The 8,910-nt window shown below is 37.4% G+C and overlaps 1 non-coding gene across 1 annotated transcript; it reads left to right on the top strand.

Moving 5' to 3' along the window:
- LOC112781006 (small nucleolar RNA R71) lies at positions 1-108 on the top strand. Its single transcript, XR_003191807.1, has one exon. It is a non-coding gene; the product is annotated as a small nucleolar RNA R71 (small nucleolar RNA).
- Positions 109-8,910: the final 8,802 nt, after the last annotated feature.

Genomic DNA, 8,910 nt, shown 5'->3' with positions numbered 1-8,910 from the left:
AAGCATGTCAGAAGGACACTTTTTGGTCAGCTGCTTGTATCTTTCCCAAGCTTCATAGAGGGATTCACCTTCTTTCTGTCTGAAGGTTTGAACATCAGCTCTAAGCTTGCTCAGCTTTTGAGGAGGAAAGAACTTGGCTAAGAAAGCCGTGACCAGCTTATCCCAAGAGTTCAGGCTGTCTTTGAGTTGAGAGTCCAACCATATTCTAGCTCTGTCTCTTATAGCAAAAGGGAAAAGCATGAGCCTGTAGACTTCAGGATCTACTCCATTAGTCTTAACAGTATCACAGATCTGCAAGAATTCAGTTAAGAACTGAAAAGGATCTTCAGATGGAAGTCCATGAAACTTGCAGTTCTGCTGCATCAGAGAAACTAGCTGAGGTTTCAGCTCAAAATTGTTTGCTCTAATGGTAGGAATGGAGATGCTTCTTCCATGTAAATTGGAATTAGGTGCAGTAAATTCACCAAGCATCCTCCTTGTATTATTGTTGTTGGGTTCGGCTGCCATCTCCTTTACTTGTTCGAAATTTTCAATAAGGTTGTCTCTGGATTGTTGTAATTTAGCTTCTCTTAGTTTTCTCTTCAGAGTCCTTTCAGGTTCTGGATCAGCTTCAACAAGAATGTCTTTTTCTTTATCCCTGCTCATAAGAAAGAGAAGAGAAAAAGAAAAGAAGAGGAATCCTCTATGTCACAGTAAAGAGGTTCCTTATTGTTAGTAGAAGAAGAGAAGAAAAAAAAATTCGAACACAGATAGAAGAGGGGGTTCGAATTTGGTGAGTGATGTGAGGAAGAGATGTTAGTAGATAAATAAATAAATAGAATAATATGAGAGAGGGAGAGGATTTTCGAAAATAATTTTTGAAAAAGAGTTGGTGATTTTCGAAAATGGTTTTTGAAAAAGGTTAGTAATTTTTCGAAAATTAAAATCAAAAATTAAAATAATTAGTTAATTAAAAAGAAATTTTGAAAAAGAGGGAAGATATTTTCGAAAATTAGAGAGAGAGAGAGAGTTAGTTAGGTAGTTTTGAAAAAGATGAGAAACAAACAAAAAGTTCGTTAGTTAGTTGAAACAAATTTTGAAAATCAATTTTGAAAAGATAAGAAGATAGGAAGTTAGAAAAGATATTTTAAAATCATATTTTGAAAAAGATAAGATAAGGAAGATATTTTTGAAAAACTATGATTGAAATTAGTTTTGAAAAAGGATTTGATTTTTAAAATCACAATTAATGACTTGATTCACAAGAAATCATAAGATATGATTCTAGAACTTAAAGTTTGAATCTTTCTTAACAAGTAAGTAACAAACTTGAAATTTTTGAATCAAAACATTAATTGATGATGTTATTTTCGAAAATTTGATATAAAAATAAGAAAAAAGATTTTTGAAAAATATTTTTGGAATTTTCGAAAATAACTAAGAAAGTTGAAAAAGATTTGATTTTTGAAAAAGATTTTGAAAAAGATAAGATTTTCAAATTGAAGATTTGATTTGACTCATAAGAAACAACTTGATTTTAAAAATTTTTGAAAAATTCAATCCAAATTTTCGAATTTGATGAGAGAAAAAGGGAGAGATATTTTTTTATTTTTGAATTTTTATGATGAGAGAGAAAAACAAGAAAAATGATGCAATGCATGAAAGTTATGGATCAAAACAATGAATGCATGCAAGAATGCTATGAATGTCAAGATGAACACCAAGAACACTATGAAGATCATGATGAACATCAAGAACATAATTTTGAAAATTTTTTAATGCAAAGAAAACATGCAAGACACCAAACTTAGAATTCTTTAATGCTTAGGCACTAAGAATTCAGGAATGCATATGAAAAACAAGAAAAGACACAAAACATGCAAATGCAAAGATCAAACAAGAGGACTTACCAAGAATAACTTGAAGATCATGAAGAACACTATGAATGCATGAATTTTTGAAAAATGCAAGATGAACATGCAATTGACACCAAACTTATAACATGATACATGATTCAAACAAGAAACATGAGATATTTTTTATTTTTTTTATGATTTTATGATTTTTTTGTATTTTCTTTAATTTTTTTCGAAAATCATTTTGAAAAAGAAAAATAAGGATTCCAAAATTTTTAATATGAATTCCAGGAATCTTATGCTCTTTAGTCTAAAGCTCCAATCAAAGGGTCAAGCATGGCTTAATAGCCAGCCAAGCTTTAGTATGTAACTCAGACATGACACGCCTGACATACCCTACAGAGGAATTAGACATGGCTTTACAGCCAGCCAGGCTTCAACATGCTTCATGAAACTCTAGAATTCATTCTTAAAAATTCTGAAGAAAAATATATTTTTGAAAACATTTTTATTTAAAATTTTTTTTTTCGAAAACAAAGGAGAAATTTTTTTTGAAAGATTTTTGAAAAATTTTTGAAAATAAAACAAAAAGAAAATGACCTAATCTGAGCAACAAGATGAACCGTCAGTTATTCAAACTCGAACAATCCCCGGCAACGGCGCCAAAAAACTTGGTGGACGAAATTGTGATTACACTTTGATTATGTAAAATTCATTGCTCTTTCTTTCCCTGACAATGGCACCAAAAACATGATGCCAATACCATGGTTCACAACTTCGCACAACTGACCAGCAAGTGCACTGGGTCGTCCAAGTAATACCTTACGTGAGTAAGGGTCGAATCCCACGGAGATTGTTGGTATGAAGCAAGTTATGGTCACCTTGTAGATCTCAGTCAGGCAGATATAAAATAGTAATGGAGTTTTCGAAAATAAGTAATAAAAGAAGGATAGAAATACTTATGTAAATCATTGGTGAGAATTTCAGATAAGCGCATAGAGATGCTTTCGTTCCTCTAAACCTCTGCTTTCCTGCTATCTTCATCCAATCAATCTTACTCCTTTCTATGGCTAGCTTTATGTAAGGATGTCACCGGTGCCAATGGCTACTTTCGATCTCTCTCGGGAAAATGATCCAAATGCTTTGTCACAGCACGGCTAATCGTCTGGAGGCATCACCTTTGTCGTTGGTTGCATCCTATTCCTCCCTGTGAAAATGGTCCGATGCGCTGTCACTGCATGACTAATCATCTGGAGGTTCTCGATCATATTGGAATAGGATTTACTATCCTTTTGCGTCTGTCACTACGCCCAGCACTCGCGAGTTTGAAGCTCGTCACAGTTATTCAATCCCAGAATCCTACTCGGAATACCACGGACAAGGTTTAGACTTTCCGGATTCTCATGAATGCCGCCATCAATCTAGCTTATACCACGAAGATCCCAATATCTCGGACTCGGTCCCCTGTATTAGTAATCTAAGAGATACTCGTTCAATTGAAGGTAGAACGGGAGTGGTTGTCAGGCACGCGTTCATAGGGAATGATGATGATTGTCACATTCATCACATTCAGGTTGAATTGCGAATGAATATCTTAGAAGTGGAATAAGTTGAATTGAATAGAAAACAGTAGTACTTGACATTAATCTTTGAGGAACAGCAGAGCTCCACACCTTAATCTATGGAGTGTAGAAGCTCTACCGTTGAAAATACATAAGTGAAGGTCCAGGCATGGCCGAGAGGCCAGCCCTCAAAACGTGATCAATAGTCTCCTAAGATGAACAATGGATTAAAACTGAGACCAAAGATCCTAATACAATAGTAAAAGGTCCTATTTATAATAAACTAGCTACTAGGGTTTACAGAAGCAAGTAATTGATGCATAAATCCACTTCCGGGGCCCACTTGGTGTGTGCTTGGGCTGAGCTTGAGTGTTGCACGTGTAGAGGTCCTTCTTGGAGTGGAACGCCAGCTTTTGTGCCAGTTTGGGCGTTGAACTCCACTTTGCAGCTTGTTTCTGGCGCTGGACGCCAGAATTGGGCAGAGAACTGGCGTTGAACGCCAGTTTGCGTCGTCTAAACTTTGACAAAGTATGGACTATTATACATTGCTGAAAAGTCCTGAATGTCTACTTTCCAACGCAATTGAAAGCGCACCATTTCGAGTTCTATAGCTCCAAAAAATCCACTTTGAGTGCAGGGAGGTCAGAATCCAACAACATCAGCAGTCATTCTTCAACCTCTGAATCTGATTTTTGCTCAAGTCCCTCAATTTCAGCCAGAAAATACCTGAAATCACAGAAAAACACACAAACTCATAGTAAAGTCCAGAAATATGAATTTAACATAAAAACTAATAAAAACATCCCTAAAAGTAACTAGATTGCACTAAAAACATACTAAAAACAATGCCAAAAAGCGTATAAATTATCCGCTCATCAGAGTGCCTTGATTTCATGAGCTTAGGTGAGAGACTATGTGGCTAACGGCAGCCAACATCGCCTCTAACCCCTTATGCTCTTCTTCTTGCTTTTGAAGGCGAGAATAGAGATCTTTTTGTTCTTGCATTAGGGGTTTGAGAGATTTGTCCATTGAAGGCGGTAGTGGAAGAGAGGGTTCATTGTTTGGAGGGAAGGTATCATAGTTGGAAGGTGGTTCATCTTGGTGAAAGCATGTAGGTGGTGTGTATGAAAGTGGTGGTCTTTGTGAGTATTCGTATTGAAATGGTGGTGACTCTAAATATGGCTCATATGGTTGTTGGTATGGTGGGTACGGATTAGGATCGTATGGAGGTGATTGGTGGTATGGGACTTGTGAGTAAGGTTGTTGAGGGCTATATTGAGAGAAAGAACTATATGCATATGGTGGTTGTGGTTGACAACCACAATTAGGGTCACCACATCCATTAGATTGGTGAGCATTAGGAGTTGGATTATACCCATAAGAAATCGGAGGAAGGTGTCGCCAAGAAGGTTGTCTATATGCTTGAGGCTCCTCCCACCTTTAATTTCCAAATCCTTGATGCAAACCTCCATTGAAGCTTTTACTTCTATTTCCTACAACATAGTTTGAACCAAACTCAAAGCCAAAGGATGAGAATTCATAGTGAAAAAGAAAAACAAAAACAAAACTATTAAGAGATAAAGAAACAAGAGCAAACCTATTCACACTATCAACATATATACAATAACCAATAACAAGCACACTGATGAGCGGATATTTTATACGCTTTTTGGGGTTAATTTCATATAGTTTTTAGTATGTTTTAGTTAGTTTTTAGTTTATTTTCATTAGTTTCTAGGAAAAATTCATATTTCTGGACTTTACTATGAGTTGTATGTTTTTCTGTAATTTCAGGTATTTTTCTGGCTGAAATTGAGGGAGCTGAGCAAAAATCTGATTCAGGCTGAAAAAGGACTGCTGATGCTGTTAGATTCTGACCTCTCTGCACTCAAAGTGGATTTTTTGGAGCTACAGAACTCGAAATGGCGTGCTTCCAATTGCGTTGGAAAGTAGACATCCAGGGCTTTCCAGCAATATATAATAGTCCATACTTTGTGCAAGGATAGACGACGTAAACTGGCGTTGAACGCCAGTTTTCTGCCCAATTCTGGCGTCCAGCGCCAGAAAAGGATTAAAAGTTGGAGTTCAACGCTAGAAATGGATCCAAACCTGACGTTGAATGCCCAAAATGGCGTTATACACGTGAATTGCTTAAGTCTCAGCCCCAGCACACACCAAGTGGGCCCCAGAAGTGGATCTCTATACCATCTGTTATAGTTTACTCAATTTCTGTAAACCTAGGCTACTAGTTTAGTATTTAAAACAACTTTTAGAGACTTATTTGGTATCTCATGACATTTTTAGATCTAAACTTTGTACTCTTTGATGGCATGAGTCTCTAAACTCCATTGTTGGGGGTGAGGAGCTCTACTGTGTCTCAATGGATTAATGCAAGTATTTCTGTTTTCTATTCAAACATGCGTGTTCCTATCTAAGATATCCATTCGCGCCTAACTATGGAGAAGGTGATGATCAGTGACACTCATCACCTTCCTCAATCCATGAACGTGTGTCTGACAACCACCTCCGTTCTACATCAGATTGAATGAATATCTCTTAGATTCCTTAATCAGGATCTCCGTGGTATAAGCTAGATTGATGGTGGCATTCATGAGAATCCGGAAAGTCTAAACCTTGTCTGTGGTATTCTGAGTAGGATTCAGGGATTGAATGACTGTGATGAGCTTCAAACTCGCGAGTGCTGGGCGTAGTGACAGACGCAAAAGGAGGGTGAATCCTATTCCAGCATGATCGGGAACCTCAGATGATTAGCCGTGCTATGACAGAGCATTTGGACCATTTTCACAAGAGGAGGGGATGTAACCATTGACAACGGTGATGCCCCAACACACAGCTTGCCATAGAAGGACGTGCGTGCATGAATCAGAGAACAGAGGAAAGCAGAGATTCAGAAGACAAAGCATCTCCAAAACTCCAACATATTCTCTATTACTGCATAACAAGTAACTTTTAACCCATGCTCTCTTGTTCATTCGCAATTCAACTGATAAATATAATTGACTTCCTGACTAAGAATTTCAAGATAACCATAGATTGCTTCAAACCAACAATCTCCGTGGGATTCGACCCTTACTCACGTAAGGTATTACTTGGACGACCCAGTGCACTTGCTGGTTAGTGGTACGAGTTGTGAAAAGTGTGATTCACAGTTCGTGCACCAAGTTTTTGGCGCCATTGCCGGGGATTGTTCGTGTTTGAACAACTGAAGGTTTATTTTGTTTCTTAGATTAGGAAAGTTTTTCTTTTTGGTTTAGAGTCTCTTATTATTGTCGTGTTAAAATTTTAGAATCCTTATTTTCTTTTTAAAATCTTTTTCAAAAATAATTTTTCTATTAAATCCTGTGCCAAACTTTAAGTTTGGTGTCTTCTTGTTGCTTTTTCTGTGTTTTTCGAAAATTTTAAGTTTGGTGTTCTTTGGTGTTTTTCAAAGTGTTCTTGAGTTTTCCTTGTGTCTTGATCTTAAAATTTTTAAGTTTGGTGTTCCTTGGTGTTTTTCTCTTTCCTCACTAAATTCAAAAATATATTTTCTCTCTAATTTTAAAACAAATTTTCGAAAATCAATTTCAAAAAAAAATATAATTTTCAGATTTTTTAAAAAATTTAAAATCTTTTCCAAATCATATCTTTTTCAAAACTTCCTTACCACTTTCTCTCTCCTCATTTTTTCGAAAATCTTCACCTATTTTTATTTATTTTATTTTAATTTATTTTATTTTCGAAATAAATAAATAAATAAATAAATAAAAATAAAAATATTTTTTTTACATCATCTCCCTTTTTCCATCATGGACCTAAGTGGAAATGAACAGTCCAGGAGGACTCTGGGGTCATATTCTAACCCCTCCACTGCTTCATATGGGAGTAGCATCTGCATACCCTCCATTGGAGTCAGTAGCTTTGAGTTGAATCCTCAGCTCATTATCATGGTGCAGCAAAATTGCCAGTATTCCGGTCTTCCACAGGAAGAACCTACAGAGTTTCTGGCACAGTTTCTACAGATTGCTGACACAGTACATGATAAAGAAATCGATCAGGATGTCTACAGACTATTACTGTTTCCATTTGCTGTAAAAGATCAAGCTAAGAGGTGGTTGAATAACCAACCTAAGGCCAGCATAAGGACATGGAAACAGCTAACAGAAAAATTCCTGAATCAATACTTTCCCCCAAAACGGATGACACAGCTAAGGCTGGACATCCAAGGCTTCAAACAAGGAGATAATGAATCCCTTTATGATGCCTGGGAGAGATACAGAGAGATGCTATGAAAATGCCCCTCTGAAATGTTTTCAGATTGGGTTCAGTTAGACATCTTCTATTATGGGCTTGCTGAAGGAGCTCAGATGTCTCTAGATTACTCAGCTGGTGGATCTATCCACATGAGAAAGACAATTGAAGAGGCTCAAGAGCTCATTGATACAGTTGCCAGGAATCAGCATCTGTACCTAAGCAGTAACCCTTCCATGAAAGAAGAGGTTAAAACAGCAACTGCTGAACTCAGTCCTATAAAACAAGCTGCTGAATTCAATCAGCAATTGGACTTTCTAACAAAGCAGTTAGCCGAATTCAAAGATAGACTACAAGAGACAAGGATGGCTAAAATACATATGGACAAACAGTTTAAGCAAACAAAGCAGCAGCTATCAAGGCAAATAACAGAAGAATGCCAAGCAGTTCAACTAAGAAGTGGGAAAACATTAAATACCCCACCTCAAGGTAGCAAAAGGCTAAGAAATGAGCAAACCACCCAAAATTCACCTGAGGACAGTAAGAGCCCAGGGAAAAATAATTCTGGCACTAAAACGCCAGAAAATTGGTGGAAGGCTGGTGCTGAACGCCCAGACCATGGCCAAAACTGGCGTTCAATGCGAAAAACAAAGCAGGATTGGCGTTCAACGCCAGAAATGGGCAAGGATCTGGCGTTGAACGCCCAAAATGGGCAAGATCTGGCGCTGAACGCCCAAAATGGGCACAATTCTGGCGTTCAGACGCCAGGAATAGACAAGGAGTTGGCATCTAACGTCACTCCAGTTTCTAACTCTGGTACTCAATTGCCAGTGAGGGATCAGACACACACAAATGCTGATAACAACCCCTCTAAAAAGGCTTCTTCAACCACTTCTGTTGGCAGTAAATCTACAGCAACTAAGGTTGAAGAATATAAAGCCAAGATACCTTATCCTCAAAAACTCCAGAAAGAGGAGCAGGATAAGCAATTTGCTCGCTTTGCAGATTATCTCAGGACTCTTGAAATAAAGATTCCATTTGCAGAAGCACTTGAGCAAATACCTTCTTATGCCAAGTTCATGAAAGAGATCTTGAGTCATAAAAAGGATTGGAGAGAAACAGAAAGAGTTCTCCTCACTGAAGAATGCAGTGCAGTCATTCTGAAAAGCTTTCCTGAGAAGCTCAAAGATCCTGGGAGTTTTCTGATACCATGCATATTAGAAGGTCAATGCACCAAGACAGCTTTATGCGATCTTGGGGCAAGC

The sequence above is a fragment of the Arachis hypogaea genome, chromosome 19 (assembly GCF_003086295.3).
Source record: "Arachis hypogaea cultivar Tifrunner chromosome 19, arahy.Tifrunner.gnm2.J5K5, whole genome shotgun sequence".
In the NCBI taxonomy this organism is placed as follows: domain Eukaryota; kingdom Viridiplantae; phylum Streptophyta; class Magnoliopsida; order Fabales; family Fabaceae; genus Arachis; species Arachis hypogaea.
The sequence above is the reverse complement of the archived record's forward strand: the minus strand, read 5'-3'. Positions and strand labels throughout refer to the sequence as shown.